This window comes from Protopterus annectens, chromosome 8.part0 (assembly GCF_019279795.1).
Source record: "Protopterus annectens isolate FY-2018-M chromosome 8.part0, PAN1.0, whole genome shotgun sequence".
Classification (NCBI taxonomy): Eukaryota; Metazoa; Chordata; order Ceratodontiformes; family Protopteridae; genus Protopterus; species Protopterus annectens.
The window spans coordinates 840002959-840027268 of record NC_056741.1 but is presented as its reverse complement, the minus strand read 5'-3'; the positions used below and the strand labels follow the sequence as shown (position 1 = coordinate 840027268).

General features: G+C 40.4%; 1 pseudogene; it reads left to right on the top strand.

Moving 5' to 3' along the window:
• The window catches only part of LOC122808353, a 156432-nt pseudogene that overhangs the window by 66324 nt on the left and 65798 nt on the right, over positions 1–24310 (top strand).

Sequence of the window (24310 nt, the reverse complement as noted above, 5' to 3'; positions counted from 1 at the left end):
GCCACAGAGGTACATGATATCTAAATTGGTCAGAGATTTCAGAGAGTCATGTGGAAAGGATGCTATTTCAGGAATAGTGCAAGATAAAGGGACTGGAAGATGTGCTTCATGCAATGGGAACAATGCAGAGCAGAGATGCATGTTATTTCTTAAATATAATTCAAATCCAAGACTAGATAAAGCTACAGTATCTAGACTGGATGTGGACTTGGTGGTGGGGATGGAGATATTTTCCTAATGTGTCTCTGATCATGCACACCAAGTGTTAGATCTTAGAGCTCAGGATGTCACACTGGAAAAGCATTGGTGATCAAGTACCTATTTTTCAAGGATAAGGGCTTCAGGTAATTGCTCTGGACATTAGTCAAGGCATTGTTGCAGTCAACACTTGGGTTGGGAGACACACCCCATAGGAATTGCAGGAGGTGGGTAAGGTAATTTATCAGACCAGACTGGTTCTACACTGCATCTAGAATGAGCCAAGTGATGGGTATTGACAGACTTGCCATAACTATGTGCAGGAATTACTGTTAAAACTCCATGAAACTTTAGAATAAGTATGGAAAATGGCAGTTGAGTTTAAACTTGAGATCCAAAAGATCCTGTATGTTAAAATATAATTTCACTATAGAGCTTTGTGACTTAGATATTTTGAAAATACCCCAGGGACTCAGCGGTCATAGGAGCATGTGAGTCTATAGTCAGCAATTCTACTGAATGCTGACAGACTGACCCAATGCAGTTAAAACAGCTTTCGGCAACAGTGAAGTTTTCTTTTTTCTTCACTGTTGTGTGACCTCGGAGTAGGTATATGTTTGTTTTGGGGTTGTCTGCCTGACATGAAGGGCGCAGAGGGACCTGCCACCCCGACAAAAAATTCTTACTTCAGAAGTTCACCAGAAGTTATTTTGGCAGTTTTTATTGGGTGAATTTGTTTTGGTTATGAGTGCTTTTGACAGAACAACATGATTCTGAGATCTCTGACCTTACCCCCTTTCCAAGAAAAAGTTGGAAGAATGGTATTTAGGCTGAAAAATTGGGTGGGGGGTACATCAATAACAATGTTAGCACAAATCCTGGAAATGTTTAGGTATTATGCAGCTCTGCATGAAGCTCTTTTGAGTGATGAAAGGAGAAAGGAAACCTGGGACTTTTTGATGCAGCTACAACTTCTGTTCCTTACTCAGGAATAGATCAAGACCAATTTTAGTCTGATAACTCTGGAGGAGGCTTCTTTGCATCTGGTTATTCAGATGCACACGAGATCCAGTTGGTTATACATACACTTGGGTGAAGAATGCCAGAAAGAAATAACCTCTCTAAGGAACAAGATTTTGAGAACAAAGTGGATTTGGAAACAGGCTATGATTTCAGTCATTCAAACAGAGGAATGGAAACCTAAAATTACATCACCATGCATGATGGCATTGGTTTTGAATCATGATTATAAATTGTTAATGAGTACCTTGGCTGCATGATTTACCCCTTTGACTATGTGTGTGTTTGATTCAGACCAATTTGAAATTGTACAATTATTACAGATGCAAGAATATGTTACAACATTTAGTTGAAGCATTTTACAATGTCAAAACATAGATGGAAAAAAGGAATTATGCTTAGCAGAGCTTTTTGGATAAAGCATATCCATAATGAGTGAGAAGGCTTATGTTACAGGGATAGCAGTATATATATATATATATATATATATATATATATATATATATATATATATATATATATATATCTAGATATATATTGCCTGGAGGTCTTGGTCTGTTTGGTCTGTATGGTATTGTGGAGTGGTGTTTATAGCATAGACTGTATTTGTAGATTTTTACTGGAATACTATTGTATAAACCTGACCCTCTGTTTGATGTGCAGATTTATCCATGATTGTTCTTTCCCAAGAGATACTGAAAGCTGACCGCAAATGGTATTGGACTGGGAGGATGCTTTCAGTTTTCTGGAGACTATATATATATATATATATATATATATATATATATATATATATATATATGTGTTCCATACACTAGATCGAATTTTCACTAATTCAAAATAGTGCATGGAATGCTCACTGCAGCAAAAGTGCACTTAATCGAAAATGCATTTACGCGAAGTTCAGTACAACAAACGGGTGTTGTACTGAACTTCAGTGCAGTACTCATGGACCTTGGGGTTAGGGCATGCATCATAGTAAGGGGATAGCCCCTTACCATGACCCATGCCCTAACCCTAAGGTCCATGATGACTGCAGCGCATTGAAGGACATAGCAATGTCCTCCACTATGGTGCGATAGTCACAAACCTTAGGGTTAGGGCATGGGTTAGGGTAAGGGGATAGCTTTACTAACTATTCCCTTACCCAACCCGCGCCCTAATCCTAAGGTCCAGAATTATCGCACCATAGTGGAGGACATAGCTTGTTTTTTATGTCCTCCACTGTGCTGCGGTGTTTTTGGTGAAGTGCACTTACGCAAAAGTTCATTTTCGTAAAAGTGAACTTTCGCAGAAGTGAGGCTTCCTATTACAAGTTCGAAGTAGTGAACTTTTGTTCTTGTAATAGGAATCCATATTTATGTATATATATATATATATATATATATATATATATATATATATATATATATAGGTTCACCTTATAATTTAGAAACACTGAAATACTGAATTTCAGTATTTCGAAATCATAAAGTCAAAGACTCAAAATGATGAAAGTGCATAATCACGAATTTGAATATCTCGAATTCACAGTTATGGCTTACGGTACGTGGCGTGCGGTGTTGGGAGTGAATCGTGGTTTGTGTTGTGTATGGATGTAGGTGCAATTGAAGGTGAGTGTTTTGTAAGGGTTTTGTTTGGGAATTTGTGTGTCTGAATGTGTGTAAGTGTTGGATGTGTTGATGTATGTATATGTGTGATGTTTGTGTGTGTGCAAGGGACTTTGAAATGTGTGGGTGTGTGTTTCCTTTTTGTGTTTGTGTGCGATCTCGGAGTTAGTATATATATAAGTAGGGGAGTGTGGGTGGTGCAGGGGGGCTTGCCTCCCTAGTTACATATAGTGTAGGTTTGTTTGTGTTTTTGTGTTTGTGTGTGTTTCGTTTGTTGTAGTGTGGGTTGGACGATGTATGTGGTGTGTTGTGTGTTTCACGATTGTGTGCTTTCGGGATAATGGACGTTCGACTTTATGATTTCGAAATACTGAAATTCGGTATTTCAGTATTTCGAAATTATAATGTAAATCCAAATATATATATATATATATATATATATATATATATTATATATATATAAATATATATGTGCGTGTGTTTTCCTCCAGAACCAGTAGATGATGAGAAATCTCTTCCCTTTTGCTGTCCTCGGCTCTAAATTTGCAAGGTAGGCATTCCTTCTTATAAATGTGGACAGGAAGAAGGCACAAAGAAAGGAGGCTAATGTTGCTACATAATAATGTGAGGCTAACAAGTCAAAATATGAGGCCTTCAAAGGTGGAAAGGGGATTGTGGGGAAGGGGAGGAGGTGCATAAAAGCAGGAAAAAAAGAATGTAAGGAAGGCAAAGATAAATACTAAAAAGTTTTTTAGTTACATAGCAGAAAGAAAGAAGGGAGGGACAGAAGTAGCTAGGCTGAGCAACTATGGGATGGAGATCACAGATGACTAGGAAAAGGAAACAAATGGAAGGCACCATGCTGGGAATGAGGCAGGGCTGAATGGAAGAACAGTGATCAAACACCAGGGTTAAGAGGGAGGACATAGAAAGAGCACCGGCTGTCTTTATGAATGATAAACTTCAAGGTCTAGATGGACTACCTCTCAGATTTCTCAGAAATCTGGCTATTTTGCTTTCAGACCTCCTTATGAAGATCTTTAACAGTTTACTGGCTTTTGCAGAAGTGATAGTGTACTGGAAAACAGCACACATGGTACTCTTGTATGGGGGGCAGGGGAAATTTTGGAAACTATAGGTTAGCTTAACAGCAGTTGCAAGGAAAGTCAGTGAGTGAGAATTTTGAGTGGAAGGCTGGCAGAATTCCTAGAATTCCTAGAGGAAAACCATCTCTAGGACAGTAACCCACAGGTGTTCATGGCCAGAATGAGCTGTGAGTTAAACCTGATCCAGTTTTATGACTGGATTACAGGGGCATTTCACTGAGAAGTATCAGCAAACATGAGCAAATTGGGCTTTTGACTCAGTCCCACATAGGTTGCTGATAGGAAAACTGAAGGGACTGGGAGCTGAAGGAACACAAAAGAAATGGATAGTGGTAGAATGATAGGATAAGGAGAGTTATGGTGAGAGGGACAATATCAGGAATAAAAAATGACTAGCAGAGTACCGCAAGTGTCTGTCTTAAGTGCAGGACTCTTCAGCGTGTTTGTTTCAGACATATCTGTGGGAATCAAATACAGGATCAGACTCTTCATGGATGACACAATGACAGATGCAGCAACAGTGGATGAGAGGAAGGGTTTATGGTGATATTTGGAAAGACTGAAGAAGTGAGCAGAAGCAGTTGAGATTCACTGCTAGAAATACAAAGTGCTACACTTTGGCCGTAGCAACCATGGTGTGCAGTTTCAGCTTGGGGGAGTGGAAATGATGGTAACAAAGGAGGAAAAAGTTTTGGGGGTGTTGGTCACAGCTAGACTGGACCACCTGGTGGAGTGGAATTATTGCAGAAAACAGAATGTCAATGTTTATTCTCAAGGTGACATACTCCAGAAGCAAAGAAGTAGGACTTCAACTTTGCAGGGTTCTGGTCAGGCCACACCTTGAATAATGTGTGCTGCTCTGGGAGCCATATAAGGAAAGTCACATCAGGCTGCTGGAAGGAGTCCAAAAGAAACTCACCAGAAAGATCTGAGGGGTGGAAGGCAAGCTATCTGGCTAGCAACTGTATTAACTATAGCTCTTCTCAATTTATTGTTAACAGTCTCTCCTCTGACCACCATGTCTCAGTTGTGGTTAGAAAATCCTTCTTTTTGCATGATTTATCCTTTGTGGTATATTCTCAAGGTTTAGACACATTATAGTCCCACTTAATTCTTCCATTATCAGGCCCATCATTGAATACAGTGCCCCTTTGGCAGCTATCTCACTAATCACTTAAATCAACACGGGAGACCTTAATGTTTTCCCACCAAAAAGATCTCAGGTCTGGTAGATTAAAAATATTTTCCCTCCATTTAGTGTCATATAGACTTATGAGAGGTGATCTTTGCTTAGCATCCATGCTATGAATGAACCGGCAATATTTGAACTCCTTCACCTCAATAGAACAAGTGGCAAAGCAAACATCTGCTCTAGGGACCTAAATCTATATTACCACATGGACAACATCAAATGGCAATGAGAGAACCTAACCCAACAAAACTCCTCTTCGTCATTAGGAGATAAAGAAAAGGGGATTTTTTTACTTTATTTTTTAGCATCAGAGACCTTTATTAGTGCTGTTGAAAATGCATGCCTTGGTATTCTGTTCAAAATATGTTAGTCTCCTGGGGACCTCAACACCAGTCCTTGTTGCTGCTTAGGATCGTCTTGAACTATTCTGAAATATCTTTACTAAATATTTTATCATTAAAAAGTGGCTGAGATAAAGCCCTCTTCTGTAGTACAGAGGGATACAACCCTAATTGCAGTCCAGATTACCTTATGTGGGAATGTAGCTTGCCCATCCTGGGGGGGGGGTAGCTTGGCTTGTTGCTTGGGTGATGCCCAATGGGAGCTCTGGGTGGTGCAACCTGCAGAGTCCAGCTCAGAGGTATGCACTGCTGCAGAGTAGCTCAGTAAGTTAGGGCAGTTATGCAGGGAAGCTTACATGCTCCTTCCTCACTGGCTGGTAGCATTAGTGCTCTTTGGAAGCTGCCAGGCATCTGTTAGGAGCCCTTGGAGGTATGGGGAGAGACTCTGATGTCTGCCTGAGTGACATCTCTATGATCATCTCTCACTTCATGGGGGAGTGAATGGGACAATGATTATTTTTGCCCCCAGTGGAAAGAATGGGCTAAATACGTCATGGGGGATCTTATCATTGGTAGGTAGAAGGGTTAAAAATGGCTGAGAAAAGACAGGAGCAGATGAAAACACAATTGTATGCTTTACCGCTATAATACATTTTTGATCAGATAACTCATGCACCTGAGATGTAATTCTTGGAAAGTCTGGTGAAGGTACTAATTAAGGTTTCAAAAAAGTGCTGACTTTTGTCTTCATGTTACATGGCATAAGTAAGCATCAGTGAGTTGTCATTAAATACTTTAGTGACTGGCTGTATATTCCTGCTTTTGAGGTCAGTTGAAGTGTAGGCAGCTAACTATGCAGAAACTATAGAAGATACATTCGGTTTGGTCGATTCTGAAGCCTAGAGCTTAGATTCATCCCTTTACTCTGATCTATCCTTCTTGCCAAATTATTACTAGAATAAAAATATATAAACCTCCTGCCCAAAATAATATTGATTGGATATTACTGATTGAAATCTTTTGGGCTATTTGTCTACCACAAGCATAATTCTTATTAGCTGTAAGAGAAAAATATATAAGCTACTTTTCTCTAATGACCAGAATACAATTCTTACTTCATGTATTTTTTTATAAAAAATGACCAACAAAAAGTATCATGAACCATTATACAGATGAAAAATTTTACAGATTGAAAAATGGACCTTTTCTACTAACTAAGGCTTTGAGAAGAATGGATCTAACCATTATGAAACACTGGCTACATGTGAGCACTTTATGAACTTATGTAGGTGGATGTACACAACTGCTTTATGTACCTGTGCAGGGACATTAGAAGGCACAAGTACAACACAACCCACACAGTGGGTAATAGACATCTGCAGAAAAATCTGGCTAGATTAAAAAAGGCAAGAGGACATAAGGTGGGTAAGCTCATATCTTATGTTTTATTGCAGAAGCCTGGCAGAGAGACCAGGAACATGTTCTATCTTAGCCCAGAAGGGACAGCCATGCTAAGAAGTGAGCTGGAAAGGTACATTTCTATGATAGTACCATTAAGTTAAGGTTGAAAGAGGTGTATGCTTCTTTCAGAAGGAGAGGTCCTTATCAGAAAGGAAGGAGAGTTGTTCTATCAGCAGGAAAAAAAACTTCTAATTCTATACTAAAGTCACCATAAGGGAGTATAACTGGTAGGGCTGTTTTTTTCTTTTTTATGGGGAGTTTAATGAATATTTGATAGTCTAATGGAATTCTTTAATGGTTTTAAACATACCTCTCAAGTATACCTCATTACGAGGAACCTCATTTTGGGTCTTAAAAAGTTCATGTTCCTCAAAGTTCCACACTGAAAGTGTCCGGCACACATTCTGTGTTAGGAATTTTTATAACTGATATCCATGGTAAATTGAAATAAATCATATCAATTCATTAAAAGATCTTTTTTTTAATAAGTAAAGCCAGCATATTTTAGGCATGCTATGACCTTCCTAGTTGAAGTTCTTAGCAAGCTGTTAGTATGTGTTCTATATTTTACCCATTTGTTCCACATTATGATGGCTGGTGTTCCTCATTTTGGGGATGGAAGGTTGACAGCTGTAGTTCTAAAAGAGTGGTGGGGTGGAGTGTGTTTTAATGGTATTGCAGTTTTTATATACAAATAATGGGGCACTGTCACAGAACTGGAGGCTATAGGGATTTATTAAAAACATATTTTGAGTTATTGATGAATATTGTGACTATTGTTACAGACAGTGTTGTCTGAGTGTTTATGAGTGGTTCAGGCTTGTAATGTGGTGGGGAGAGCTACATATATTTACCTTCCAATGTTATTAGAATTATTTCTACATATTCCATGTTTGGAAGTATACGCAGCTGCAGCAGTGTTACACTTATGTGCCATACTTTTATCTACATCCATCATTCTGAGTTATGGGTCTTCTTACAAAAGGAAGGCTTTCCAAAGGCCTAACCAGGATACTGAATGCATACATGTCATCAGCAGAGTGTATATTATGAAAAATAACTGCATACCCAACATGAGCATTGGCTGTGTTGTAGGAAAACCAGTGCAATCCATCTGCAGTCTTGGTTTATATTAGGTTTTGGCAGACTCTGTGTTTCATATTGCAGAGTCATTTATTTTCCTTTGGCTCTTGGCTACATACCTGGTTAACAATAGTGATTTGATAGAATATATGCATGACTGTATAGGATTACTGGTCAATAAAATCTATGTAGAAGGGTAATGCATGGTTGGAAGAGATGCACCTTTAGAGAAGTGTATGGCATAGGAAGAACCCAAGAATTGTTTTTGCACTGTACAGCTTACTGGGGAGATACTCAGAAAAGTCTGTAAGGAAAACCTTAGCACCATATCAGACTGCAAAAATTATATAATAGTTTTCGGAAGAGTAGGGTGAAGCAAAGGGGGCAGCAGCCCTGGGCGCAAAAATCCTTCTCAGCCATCGCCACTACCAGCTCATATTAAACCCTAAAAAAAACAAATTAATGCTTTTAACCAACAAACATAACAAATCAAAAAATCTCATTCTACACTTCAAAATATCATCATCCAACAAGACTATAATTGAGCCAATCTCTGAAAATAAATTACCATTGATAACTGTCTGAGATTTGACAAGCATGTATCACAAGTTATCAAAAAAGCCCACATAAAACTAAACTCTTTCTACAGACTTAAAGCTTATCTCACCAATAGATCCAGACAAACCATAGCCAGGACCCACCCATTATTTACTATAATGTGTGCCTCTGCCATATCCATTAACCTTTGAAAAATGGACTTAATTAAACTAGAAACATGCTACCACAAAATTGCCAAATTTGCAACAGGCCTACCTCACAAAATATATCACTGCATTACTCTCAGACAACTAAAATGGCTTGAGCTACCCAATCTCTTTTTCTTCAGCCAACTCATTCAGGCTCACTCTATCACACATCAACCAAACAAATGCCAGTCTCTCCAAACCCTAGTAAATATTGAAACCAAAAACAGACCTCTGAGATCCTCTAACAAACTACCGTTAAAAGTGTCAAAAACCAACACCTTTGGGGATGCACTATACTCAAACCAAATATCGAAAGCATGGAACAACATCCCGCAGACTATTCTGAACACCATCAACCCCACAACATTTAAACCTCTGCTTAGGAATCATCTACATGACAACTGGCTATGCCAGGCTGAATACATTTGTCTTATTTTCTTCCCTACACCTGCAAAACACTTTTGTTTTTCTGCCATACAACCCTTCCCCACTCTTCCAGTCTCCCCTTAACTAAATACTGTAGTACCAATATGTTTGAATGTTGTACTTACATATATCTACTGAAAGCAAACTTGCTGCCATGGTATCATATCTTCTGAGTCAATCTCTGTCAACTATTTGCAAATGTTATAAAAAGACCTAGTAAGTATGTGACATCTTTTTCATATTAATTCAGAAAATCAGTGTAGGATGGCTGTGTTATTACTTTTCCTACCAATAACAAATCAATGTATAGCAGATGAAAAACAATGAAATTGTGGTACCTAATGATTACTTTGTACCAATCAGTCAACTGTATGTAAATATGTGACAGTAAATATGAGACATTTTCCCTGATTAATTAGAGAATCAATGCAGAGGATGGCTGTGTTATTATTTTTCCTACCAATAACAAACCAATGTATAGTAGATGAAAAACAATGAAATTGTACCTATGAATTACTTTGTATACGTTTTATACTTTTATAAAAATCTGCTTGTAAATAATCAAAGTAAATTGTATTTCTGTACGTGGAGCTTTTCTCGTCGAGCCTCCCCTAAAAATGGGCTACTAGCCCAATTGGACCACCCTGGTAAACAAATGTCAAATAAATAAATAAATAAATAAAGTATTAGCTGGCATGAGTGGTAGAAGCTGATTGGCATTTAATTTAATACCAGCATTTAAATGCCAGTTATTACTTTCACGCTGAATCTTTTTAGTGCACCATGTGTGACAGACATTAACTGTAGCAGCTGCTTGCTATACAAATTTGATAAAGTTTAAAAGAAAGAAGAGCTTTTTCTTTTAGAGGGTCTTCAAATCAAGATGAGGGAGGTCACCAGATTGGGAGACTGCCCCAGGCACCACAATAGACTACACTTCTGATGGTTCTTTTCAGAATGTTTGGGAAGCAGAGGAAAAATCCACCTTAAATATATGTTTAGTAACTTTGCTTTGGGTAATATCACAGACTGTGTATCAGTTTGTTTATATCATTTGAGTTCTGTTTTGGGTAATGTCACAGGTTCTAAATTTCTTTGTTTTACATCAGGTTTTAGTGTGTATGCCACATATGTTGCAGAAAAAAAAATGTTTTATACTGGTCAACAAAGAGATATAGGATAATTTTTTGATAAATTTATTGAGATAGATATATTTATATATTATACTCCCATAGGGTGTTCAGCAGGGTAGGTGATTCTGGTTCTGTTTTCCTTTGTTTTTATTTGAGTAGTGCATGGTTATTCCTCTTCTGTAGAGTATTTGCCAATGATGTCTAGTCCTGTTTCCCTTATTATATATTTGGACAGGACATATTTTTGTAAATACTGGATTCATTATAGTGAATGCCAAATTTGTTTTGTTTGCATTGCATTTTTATTTTGTTTGGGATCACAAGAATCCACCCAGACTACAACAAACTGAAACAGAGGAGGTGTCATTTAGTTGTCCTTATAGTCTACTGCCTTTGGTCCATATTCCTGACATTCCTGTCCAAGCTGAACCTCCTTCCTTCTCTTGCTGACCTGACCTTGTGCACCCATATCAGGTCTCCTTATTTCTTCGGTCTCTAGTGATAACAGCTCCAGTTCTTCTACTCTCTTGTCACACCCTTTCTCCTCCCTTTCAGTCAGCCTTCTGGTGAGGCAGCCTGATGACCACACACTGTATAAACTGTTTATTACACACACCACATGCATATAATACACTTGAAAGCTAGAGGCAGAAGCACTGTTATTCTCCCTGGACTTCAGCTAGAAGCCTTTTTGGGGCATGAGAACTCATTCACCAAGAAATGTAGCACATTTATATAATCTTTCAACAAAGAATTAAATAACTGAATAATTGCCCTTTAAAGGTAAAATGTACCCGTTTCTCTTCTTAGAACTTAAAGGACAACAGCAGGATTTGATTATTAAATGCTCAACTTGTCTGGCCTGTTTCTCCCTATTTACTGTCCCTGCTATGAATAAACAACAGTACAGCATTTAAATATTTTAAATCAACTGTTTCTCTTCACTAGAACAGTACCTTACTGTACTGTGGTGGTTTCACTTACAAAAAACTTTTATCCCCACAGAAAAGCTTGCTGCAGTCTCCAATTCACTGATGTCATCAAGGCCAATGAATACAGGTAGTTTTCTGGCCAATTCCCTCCCCAAACTGACATCACCACAACTGTCCAAAAACCCCAGCCATGTTGTGATGTCACAGCTCCCTGGTCCTTCCCATACCCATACAGAAACTAAAGGCTAGAACAAGGAAACAGTAAATGAGTTAAGTCTCCTGTTGTGAGCTGTCCATCACAGCAGTTAACAGCTCAAATTACCCTTAGCACTTTGACAGCTGGGAAGTTAGGTGTGAAGGTGGATGGGAGATGAGTCAAAGTAGTACAATTCAGGCTTCACAAAATACTGTAATTTAGCAATTCTAAAAAAAAAAAAGCAACAGTAAAAAGCACTTTGAAAGTCTGTTCTGTGGTACTTGCACTGTTTGTGTTTTAAGTAGTCACCGAACAGCATGAAATGTTGCTTAAAACTAAATGACTGAAAGACAGCAGTGTATGCATGTAAAATCAATGCAGTGACAGGAGCTTTAGGAAGAAAGAGGCCTGCGTGGTGTATTTTTTTACAGACAAGCACTGCATTCTGGGATACCTAGAGGCAGACTAAACAATCAGAATTACTTCAAGATGCCAGACCCTTTAAAAACCTGTAAATAGCACCAGAGTGGTGTTAAAATGTAGGAAACACCAAACCATGATGAAATAAACTTTTTTTTGAGTCTGTGGGTACATTTCTCCTTTAAGAGCAGGAATTCAGATAACTGTTATCCTTACTTATTATTACTTCTGGAGGACATATAATGAATAAGATGGCCTGTAAATTCTAATTTTAAGAAGTGAAATTGGTGTCTGTGTATCTTCAATTATTTAATTGTTTGTTGAATGAATCTATAAATTGTACTCTTCTATCAAGTTTTCTTGAAACTCAGTGATAAAACTGGATTGGATTTAGCTGACCTCTCCTGGTGTGACACCATGTTACTTTTTGTCCTGGAGGTTATTAATCTCTATGAAAGCAAACAACCTTGTCATAAGGATTTTCTACATGACATAGGCTGTCACCACTATTAGGCTCATAGGCCTACAGTTCTCCATATTCTACATCTTGCATACTGAGCCCTGCTATCTTACAGTCCAGCACTTCTGCAGTGAAATGGATGCATCTGCACACTGATACTGGCCAAATTCTTGAGAACCTTGGAAGGCATCCCGTCCCGTCAGTGCTCTTTATCCTTCATTAGGCCAGCCAGTTCCTTTTCTTCCTCTTTCCTCTTTGCCCTGATATCCATCCAGTATTCTCTTCACTCTGCTGTTGTTCTATCCCAGTAGAATATCTGACCATTCCTTTATTTCCTGAAGAGCTAGATGAAGTACTGCTTTAATACCTCTACTTGTGCCCAGTTTTTCAGAATCTCCCTCCCATCCTTAATCAGCCTTGCCAGATCTGTCTTTTCCAGTATCCTTGTTGCAGTGTGCTTAAAAAGCCTTTGTTTCATGTCTTAACCCCTTCTGTCATTGCTGCTCTCAGATTTTTTATTTCCTGTTTTTTCCTGAATGCATTTCATTCTGTTGAATGTTTGATGTGTGTGTGTGTGTGTGTGTATGTGTGTGTGTGTGTGTGTTTTCCTGAAGTTTCTGTCAGAATGGTAGCAGAAGCATGAAGAAGGTCAGGCTGAGCTGGAAGCTGCTCAGAAGGAATCCCGTAGCCTCAGTACAGAAATCTTCAAACTCAAAAATGCCTATGAGGAAACTTTGGACCAGCTTAAAACAATGAAACATGAAAACAAGAATCTACAACATAAGCATAAAAATGTGGTAACTAAACACTAAACTTTTATCTACCATGCTAAAGGAGGTACTGATGAACTATTTGATTTTATGTTAGAACAGGCTATAGTGTTAAAGTAAACTTCTATTTTAAAATTAGATAAGTTTAAATACATGCTTTACCACTCTTTTTTACACAGGAGATCTCAGATCTAACTGAACAAATCGAGGAGACTGGAAAAAGCATCCATGAGCTGGAAAAAGCCAAGAAGCAGGTTGAGCAAGAGAAGAGTGACCTCCAGGCTGCACTTGAGGAAGCAGAGGTACAGAGTGTTGATTTATCAAAAGGACATACTGTTACCGCATTTACACTTAAAACTGACATGCTTTGTATTGTATTTATGTGGTATAACTTACAAAGTTCTTGTAATTTATTATTGGAAATGGATCACTGGAACATGAAGAGGCTAAAACACAGCTGAGCCAAGTCGGGTCTGAAGTAGACAGGAAATTGTACAGAAAGATGAACAGTTTTGACCAGCTTAAGAGAACCAATAACAGTGTGGTGGAATCCATGCAGAGCACATTGGATTCTGAAGTCAGTAGTAGAAATGACACTATTAGAGTGAAGAAGACGATGGAAGGAGATCTGAATGAGATGGAAATTCAGCTGAGCCATGCCAACTAACAAGCTGCTGAGGCAGAGCAACATCTTAGGACTGTACAAGGGCAACTTAAGGTAGACATTTTAATCTAATCTCTACAGAGGCACAGAGTTACATCTTGTGCACTTACCACTGGGTTGCTGTTGTAGTACTTGAAATGCTCAGCTAAGATAAGGCTTAAACTTCTTAGTAAAATTGTACTTTAACCATACAGCTGCACTTTTTGGTAAGGAACAGATATAATGACCTTTGTAAAATAAACTGTATTGGATATTGAACTGTAGTATTAAATTCAAGGGGAGCAATATTGACAGCATTTTTAAATAAATCTGCTGTTTTCTACTTAAGATCAACTAGCTATGGAAGTAATTATGTTTAATGGTGACCTGGTAGATTGTCAAACTAAATTACTTAGACACATAGCATATAAGACAAGGTCAGTGAAATTAATTCCAAATTTGATGGGAACACCTAGTTATTACTTCAGGATCTTCACTGTACTGTATCCAGAAACAGAATGCTAAATGTGCAAAAACACACTGCCAGTATAAACAGTCACTTTACAAATAATAGAACATTCTGGACCTCTTCTTCTTCTTTCGGCTGTTCCCGTCAGGGGTTGCCACAGCAGATCAACTGTTTCTATTTCTTCCTCTCCTCTGCATCCTGCTCTGTCACACCAACCACCTGCATGTCCTCTCTCACCACATCCATAAACCTTATCTTAGGCCTTCCTCTTTTCCTGTTACCTGGCAGCTTCATCCTTAGCATCTTTTTCCCAATATACTATGCATCCCTCCTCAGCACATGTCCAAACCAACGTAATCTTGCCTCTCTGGCTTTGTCTCCAAACCTTCCAACCTGGGCTGACCCTCTAGTATACTTATTCCTAGTCCTGTCCATCCTCGTCACACCCAGTGCAAATCTTAACATCTTCACCTCTGCCACGTCAAGCTCTTACTCCTGCCTTTTTGTCATTGCCACTGTCTCCAACCCATATAACACAGCTGGTCTCACTACCCTCTTGTAGACCTTCCCTTTCACTCTTACTGGTACTCGTCTGTCACAAATCACTCCTGACACTCTTCTCCACCCACTCCATCCTGCCTGTACTCTCTTCTTCACATCTCTTCCACACTCACCATTACTCTGAAGTGTTGATCCCAAGTATTTAAACTCATCCACCTTCTCCACCTCTACTCCCTGCATCCTCACCATTCCTCTATCATCCCTCTCATTCACACACATATATTCTGTCTTAGTCCTGCTGACCTTCATTCCTCTTCTCTCTAGAGCATATCTCCACCTCTCCAGGGTCTCCTCCACCTGTTCTCTACTCTCACTACAGATCACAATGTCATCTGCAAATATCATAGTCCACGGGGACTCTTGTCTGATCTCGTCTATCAACTTGTCCATCACCATTACAAATAAGAAAGGGCTCAGAGCTGAACCTTGATGTAATCCCACGTCCACCTTAAACGCATCTGTCACTCCCACCACAGACCTCACTGCTCTCACACTAGCCTTGTACACATATCCTGTACCACTCTTACATATTTCTCTGATACTCCCGACTTCCTCATACAATACCACAACTGCTCTCTAGGCACCCTGTCATATGCTTTCTCTAAATCAACAAAGACAGAATGCAACTCCTTCTGACATTCTCTGTACTTCTCCATCAACACTCTCAAAGCAAACATTACATCTGTAGTGCTCTTTCCTAGCATGAAACCATACTGCTGATCACTAATCATCACCTCCGTTCTTAACCTAGCTTCCACTACTCTTTCCCATAACTTCATGCTGTGACTGATCAGTTTAATCCCTCTGTAGTTACTACAGCTCTGCACATCACCCTTATTCTTAAAAATTGGTGCCAAATCACTTTTTCTCCATTCCTCAGGCATCCTCTCACTTTCTAAGATTTCATTAAACAATCTAGATAAAAACTCCACTGCCATTTCACCTAATCACCTCCATGCTTCCACAGGTATGTCATCTGGACCAACAGCTTTTCCATTCTTCATTCTCTTCATAGCTATCCTTACTTCCTCCTTGCTAATCCATTGTACTTAATGATTTACTATCCCTACATCATCCGACCTTCTCTCCCTCATCTCATTCTCTTCATTCATCAACCCCTCAAAGTACTCTTTCCATCTGCTCAACACACTCTCCTCGCTTGTGAGTACGTTTCCCTCATTATTCTTTATCACCTTTACCTGCTGCACATCTTTACTAGCTCGGTCCCTCTGTCTAGCCAATCGGTACAGGTCCTTTTCTCCCTTCTTAGTGTCCAACCTTTTCTACAACTCACCATATGCCTTATCCTTAGCCTTCGCCACCTCTCTCTTTGCCATGCACCTCATCTCCTTATACTCTTGTCTACTTTCCTCATCTCTCTGACAATCCCACTTCTTCTAAGCCAACCACTTTCTCTGTATACTCTCCTGTACTTCTTCATTCCACCACCAGGTCTCCTTGTCCTCCTTCCTCTTGCCAGATGTCACACAAAGCACATTTCTAGCCATCTCTCTTACTAGCTCTGCTGTAGTTACCCAGCTATTCAGCAACTCTTCACTGCCACTCAATGCCTGTCTTAACTCTTCCCTGAGCATCACCTCACAATTACCATTTTTCAATTTCCACCATTTGATCCTTGGTGCTGCCCTCACACTCATCCTCCTCTTCTTGATCACCAATGTCATCGTACAAACCACCATCCTATGCTGCCTAACTACACTTTCCCCTGCCACCACTTTACAGTCTCCAATCTCCTTCAGACTGGCCCTTCTACATAAGATATAATCCACCTGTGTGCATCTTCCTCCACTCTTGTATGTCACCCTATGCTCCTCCCCCTTATTAAAATATGTATCCAACACAGCCATGTCCATCCTTTTTGCAAAATCCACTACCATCTGACCTTCTGCATTCCTTTGCTTAACACCATACCTACCCATCACTTCCTCATCCCCTCTGTTCCCTTCACCAACATGCCCACTGAAATCTGCTCCAATCACCAGTCCCTCACCCTTGGGTACAATCATCACCACTTCATCCAACTCACTCCAAAATTTAGAACATTCTGGACTAAAAGGCTGAAAAAAATCCATGACAATGATATTATGAATTCTAAATGAATGTTTTCACAGGATGCTCAGCTGCACCTTGATGATGCTGTCAGAAGTCAGGATGACCTGAAAGAGCAAATAGCTGTGATTGAGCGCAAGAATACCTTGTTGCAAGCAGAAGTTGAAGAGATAAGAGCCGGACTTGAACAGACAGAGAGAGGCCGCAAGGTTGCAGAGCAAGAACTGCTATATGCAAGTGAGCATGTGTAGCTCCTGCATTCCCAGGTAACACAGCATAGCTATTTGTATCTGTGTTGTGATTTTAGTTCTAGTTCTTTAACAACAGGTGGTACTAATTAAATGTTACAATGTATCTCTTTTGTGGAACACCAGCCTTACAAACATCAAGAAAAAGCTCGAGAGCGACATGGCCCAGCTCCAGTCAGAGGTGGATGAATCTGTGCAGGAAGCAAGGAATGCTGAGAAAAAAGCTAAGAAGGCCATCACTGATGTAAGGATTGCTCATAGTACTAGAAATTATACAGAAATATATTCACACAACAAGTTAAAAAAAACAGTTGCTGTGATAGAGCATTAAAGCTATGATTGTCTGAAAAATAAGATTTAGACCAAGGTAAGAATATTAACATAATATACTGAAAACAGGTGCAGTTTAAATGTCACCTGCTTTTACTTTTATGTTTTTTTTAATCTTATGATTTTATTTCCACCCTTAGTTGCTAGAAAGCTACTTACTGTTTGCAGATCTGCTTCTACTAAATTCATGGGTAAAGTATATTTTGACTAATAATAGTCAACTTATGTATTTGTTGATTAAAATTTATAGTCCAGATATGTGTAACACTTGTTTATTCAACAGGTGAGACCATAGGAAGGCAAAGTACAAGAGCTTCAGTAAACTATATCAGTATCAGATGGAGAAAAGTCCATGACATAAGCTCAGCCATCACAATCCTGACAGAGTACACATTAAAAGCCCTATATTTTCTGAAGTTGAATGGTGTCTCTGCCTTCATGCATTTGCACTAGAATTTGATTTAAGAGTGATCTTTTAACTGCTACATGCATATCCAATATTCATTCATTAAAGGAGCAGTATCAGAATTAGAACACATTAATTAAATTAAGGCACTAATGAAATATTCATGGCAGTTCTACGGAACTACAGAAATAATGTTTGCTTGTTACTGTTGTCAAATGCAGTGTCAGCAGGACTCTGAACTTACTGCCTAAAATATAATTTCCTGTTCAGTTTTGCAGGTGAACCCCCCTCTGCATCATCTTTTGGCATGCTGCAACCTACAGCTCTGCTGCTTAAATATTCTAATTACAAAGTCACACAGCCTTGAGAGTTAAAGAACTTTCTCTTGTTCTATAATGCTGTGTGACCTCAGAATAAGATATAGTAGCAACATGGGTGGGTGGTGCAGGGGGCATATTATGCATCAAAAATGTAATCATAGTTTTATAAATTTTCATATTTTTATTAGAGTTAATTAACATTTCCTTGAAATATTTTAATGCTACCCATACAAAGAAATGACAATTATTAAATAAGTGCAGCCAGAAATAATAAATTAAACTTAATGTCTGAATCAACAGCAGAACTAACTCACAAAAATAAATACTTCAAAATTAAAACAATTTGGTACACAGATTCCATATAAAATCTTATTGAGAATGGGCAAAAAGTCTGAGACTGTCAGATATTTCTTCTATCTTCTGGGATTTCTAATAGGGTCTAGTCCTCCATAACTTATAAGTGTGCCACTACACTATAGGAAAAACTGAGGAAAAAGTACTTTGCCTGCAGACTCTGTTGTCTCTGTGGTGTGCGGAGGGTAGGGGTTGTGGCAACTAGCAGGTGTGGTGTGCAGAGGGTAGGGGACATGGCACCTGGCAGGTGTGGTGTGCGGAGGATAGAGAAGTGTTATCATTATTGTAATTTGTAGGGATGGTTGTCTTTCTAAAAGCTAAAATAATAATAATGCAGTTTTTTGCACTGAGTTTCAGGCCATGGTTCTGGCACCAATTATTTGTGTTAAACCCTCCTGGTGGATATCAACATCTTTGGTGGATTCAGTGATTGCACCCAGCTTGAAGTCAGCATCAGACAAGTATATTCCAAACAGGAGAGGCCCCATCACTGTGCCCTGTGGGCCACCACTAGTATCAGGTCTTTTGGAGGTGCTGGATCCCCCACCCTAACTTCATGTGTCCATTGGGTGACATAAGGATTTATGCCTAAATTTGTGAGTTTTTTTGAAACACCTGAGTGAGGTATTGTGTCAAATGCTTTTGCTAGGTCGAGGTAGGCAGTATGCACTGTTTTCCTCTTGTTCATGGCTCTAGTGACCTTCTCAAAGAAAACACCAAGTTTAGTAGGCATGACCTGCCTTGACGAAATCAAACCGGGTTTGGTCCAGTGTTTGTAGATTTCCTATGTCTTTGCTAATTGGGTCACAATAATTCTTTCCATGGCCTTGCATATAAGACTAGTCAAACGTATGGCTCTGTAGTTCCCTGGGTCTGTTGATGGTCTACCTTTGTGTAGAGGGATGACTGTTGCAGTCCTCCATTCCCTAGGGATGAAGCCTGGAAGCTGTGGCTGACTACAGATTCTAGCATGCTTGACAGGTCATATTTCAAGCTATTTAGGAGGCACCCAGAAATATTATCCATGCCCAGTGATGTAGTGTTTTAAGCTCTGGAGGGTGCAATGAGGACCTGTTCTTTATTGATAGTTGGGGAGAAATGATAGACAGTATCTCCTGGGGGGTAACGGGGCTGATAGGGGGTTGAAATTGGAGCTAAATTTATTGGCCAGCAAATTTGCTATAACTTCCGGTCTGACATAGGAAGTTTCATTTACTATTAGTTCAGCAGACTATTGGGCATTCCCTTTAAAGTTGTGTACATAACTGAAAAATGCCTTATAGCTATCCTTAGCCAGGGAGGCTATGTTTTCCCTGAGATGGCTGTGGTGTACTTGCTTAAAGACTAATGAGGGACTTTTTTTTGTTTTTTTGGGCATAGCCCTTCCTTTTCTTGGGCAGTGTTTTCTTTCTTTTGTTGTACAACCTATTTATACTATTAGTCCACCAAGGGGGTTCTTTTTTGGAGTTTATCCTCAAGTTTATTCTGGTTTGGTACTGCCGTTTCTGTGCAGTTATTTACATGCTTGTACAGCATTTCTGTAAACAGTTCTGCATTTGCCACAGTATTCTCTGAGTTTGGGAGGGCTTGGAATTTAGCTATGCCATCACTTAATAGAAGGTAGATAGCCTTGGAAAAGCTCTTCATGGTTTTGGGGGTTTGCTGGGTGTATGAACTTTATATTTATTTCAAACGTGACCACTTAATGATCACATCTGACCAGTGAGTGTGCAACATTCCATTATATTTCAAAGTACCATATCCTGGATATTTGCAACCTTAGTAGGTATGTAGGCTTGTTGTTCCAGAGTATTTGCATTATTGACAAAATCCAGGAATCTTTGAGTCTGCATGTTAGTGGTTTAAGACCAGTTGGCATAATGGTTAAGGTCTTTGCCTCCCATGCACAAGATACAAGGTATGATCCTGACCTCCGGCCAATGCCTGCTCGAAGTTTGCATGTTTTCCCTGTGTCTCTGTGGGGTTCTTCCCACCTCCAAAAAAACATGTTGAGCATTTCAATCTGAAACTCACCAATGAATGGAGCTGTGGGCAGCAGCACAAACTCTAGGGGGGAGAGCTGTACAGAACAACTGCTTTGGACATCTACTGTGGTGCACAGTGTCCTCAAGATAGGAGAACACAGATCACAGACTGTGCACTGTGGCAGGGCTAGCCACACAATGGTGTATAATAAGGCTCTAGGTGATTGGGTCTTGTTGACTAATATTGCCAAATTGGCATGGGTATGGTGATAAGTGGATTGAGGACTCGGCCTACTCATAAGTATGCCAGGGGACCCATGATAATGCTAACAATGTGCCCCTATTAGCCAGTGTATGCCTGCCATAAAACCCAGCAACCATGAGTCAATAAGCTTCTGGGAGGCTGGCCTCTAGTTGCCAGTCATGGGTTACATAGGATAGCTCTGATGAGTGAAAGCTGGATGTAAAACCAATCAGTCTGCTGAACATGAACAAGAAGTTATGTACTCACCATAACGTTCGATGTATGTAGTCCATCTCGCCTCACATTCTTACCCATGGGTTTGGAGCCAAATATCGGCTCCGACTCGGCCAAACTTTTTCTAGCTCGAAGTCTTCTATTGGCTGGGCTAAGCAGGTATCCCATGCTGCACTGCTCCATTTCCCCAGATCTAGTTTGCTGCGAACACTCAGTCATACCCCATGTATAACAACATCCAGGTAAAAAAGAATAAGCTAAAGGTAAAGGGAAATCTGTAAATCAGACCTAACCTCCAGATCCTCCAGGAAGGGGGATGGTGGGAGGGTAAGTAAGAATGTGAGGCAAGATGGACTACATACATCGAACGTTATGATGAGTACATAACTTCTTGATGTTATGTAGTCCAATCTCGCCTACATTCTTACCCGTGGGACAGCGTCCCTAGCACCTACATCCTGGGAGGCTCATAGGAAGATACTCCTGAGTACTGTGGAACCAAGGAAGATCTGCCCCTAGAAACCACATCCAACTTGTAATGAGTAACAAATGTATGAAGAAAAGCCCAAGTAGCTGCCGCACAAATATCATCCATAGACAATCTGGCCTGATAGGCTGTAGATGTAGAAACAGCCCGAGTAGAGTGAGCCTTGACTGGAAACGGGAGGTCTTTACCCCCTGAGGAGTAAGTGAAAGATATGCAATTTGATATCCATCTGGATAGGGTGACTTTGGAGACCGGGGACCCAATTCTTTTTTTTCTGAAAAGGAGACAAACAGCTGATCAGATCTCCGGAGATCTTTGGTTCTGTGCAGATAGAAATGTAACTGTCTGTGTACATCCAATTGATGAAATTTAAATTCTGCCTTGTGTGAAAAGTGGGGAAAAAACACTGGCAACTTAATAGATTGATTAAGATTAGATATGGATGCCACTTTAGGAAGAAAAGAAAAGTTTGGTCTAAAAGAAACCCTGTCCTTATGAAAGATCAAGTATGGAGGTTTGATGGAAAGAGCTTGAATTTCTGAAATGCGTCTAGCTGAAGTGATGGCTACTAAAAAGGCAGTTTTCCAGGTCAAAAATTTAAAATCACAGGTAGCTGCAAGCTCAAAGGGTGGTGAAGTAAGGGCTTGCAGAACAAAATTTAGATCCCAGGGCATGATGGGTTCTGAGACAGGAGGATGGAGTAACAAGAGTGCCCTTCAGGAAAGCCTTACAGAGTCTGTGAGCCATAAGACTAGGCTCATTAGCCACATGAAAATTAGAAATCGCTGCCAGTTGAACTTTAATGGTAGTGGATGCTAAGCCCTGTTGGAAAAGCATAGACAAAAACTCCAAGACGGAAGCAATTGGAGCTGTGTAAGGATCAATTCCTTGGGTATGAGCCCAAATTGAAAACCTCTTCTATTTGCTGGAATAAATCTTCCTAGTAGAGGGCTTATGAAAGGAAGACAAAATATGAACTACCTCAGGTGAGAAGTGATGAAGCCTAACTAATGACGGAAGTGGAGTAGCCAGGCTGTCAACCGGAGGGTCCTCAGAGAGGGGTGGAACTGTCCCGACATGTGTGTCAGTAAGTCTGGTTGTGGGTCCAGAGTCCAAGGTGCATCCACAGTGTAGGGATGGAGAAAGGGGAACCAGATTTGATGAGGCCAGTGTGGAGCAATTAGAATAATTCTACTTCCCAAGGATTGCGCATTCTGAATCACTTTTGATAGCAAGGGAAACGGAGGGAAAGCATAAAGCAAACTGGAGGGCCAATCGTGGACTAGAGCGTCCCTGAGTGACTCCCCCTGTGGGGGGATCAGCGTGAAGTAGCTGCTGCATTTGGCATTGAGGGAGCTGGCAAAAAGGTCACAGCAAGACTGACCCCATCTGCTGAAGATACATTCTGCCACTAGGCGATTCAGGGACCACTCGTAAGGCATCAGAATAGCTCTGCTTAGCCTGTCTGCTATCACGTTGGACTTCCTCGGAATGTGCGTTGCCACCAGAAACCGTTGGAAGATACTGCCCACTGCCACACTCGCATGGCCTCTCTGCACACGGGGTATGATCTGGTTTCTCCCTGCTTGTTCAGATACCACACCACTGACATATTGTCCGAGTGTATTGCAATAGTTCTGAGAGGAAGAAAGCTCTGAAGTGCTTGCAACGCAAGTAGTACCGCTCTCATCTCTAGGACGTTGATATGCAGATGTATTTCATGATCTTGCCACGTGCCTTGGACCGTCCTGTCGAGATAATGACCCCCACCCCATCTGGGAGGCGTCCATGGTCACTGTGGCAACCAGGGGTGGTGGAACGAAGGGTTTTCCCCTGTCCAGATTGTTGGTGCAAAACCACCAACTGAGATCCTGTTTGCACCTGTCTGTGAGTAAAATAGGGTGGGAAAGGATCATAATGGACCTCATAAATAAAGACATAGGGAATTTGCAGACTTTGGATCCATCCCAGTTTAGCTTTGTCAAAGGCAGATCATGCCTTCTAAACTTGGTTGACTTTTTCGAAACAGTCACCAAAGCCATTGATGAGGGAAAGGCAGTCCATACAGCCTACCTCGATCTGGCGAAGGCCTTCGATACAATACCCCACTCAGGTATCATTGAAAAACTCATCAGCTTAAATGTTAACCCATACATCACAAGATGGGTTGCAAACTGGCTGAGTGACAGAACCCACAGGGTCAGAGTTGCTGGCGCCATGTCAGACTCAAAGCCTGTCACAAGTGGTGTACCACAGGGCTCAGTCCTGGGCCCACTCTTGTTTGGCATCTACTTTTCCGAAGTACAAGCAAACACAGGAGGGTTATGGCTGACAAAGTTTGCAGATGACTGCAAACTGGGCCATAGTAGAAAACACATCTGACACAGATATCCTTCAGAAGGGTCTCACAGAAATGGATAACTGGTGCCAGAGCCATGGCCTAAAGTTAAATGCCAAAAATGCATAGTCATACCCTTCGGAAAAACAAGGTTACCCCTAGCTACCAAATAGGTGGCAATCCACTGAGCACAGAAGAAGTTATCAGGGACCTGGGGACCCAGGTTGATAGTAGTCTGTCATTCGACACCCATGTAGCTAAAGTAGTTAGGAAGACCTTCTACATTGCCCACCGTATCATGAAGGGATTCTCATCTAGATCAAGGGAGGTCATAGTCTCCCTATACTCATCACTCATCAGACCAATGATTGAGTACAATGCCCCATTCGAATGTATCTGACCCGACACTTGCAGCAGCTGGAGAGGCCACAAAAGTTCCTCACCAAAAGGATAAAGGGTCTCAAACATCTGTCCTATGCTGCCCGACTGAAAGAACTCCAGCTCTATTCAGTCGCTACCTGCTCAGA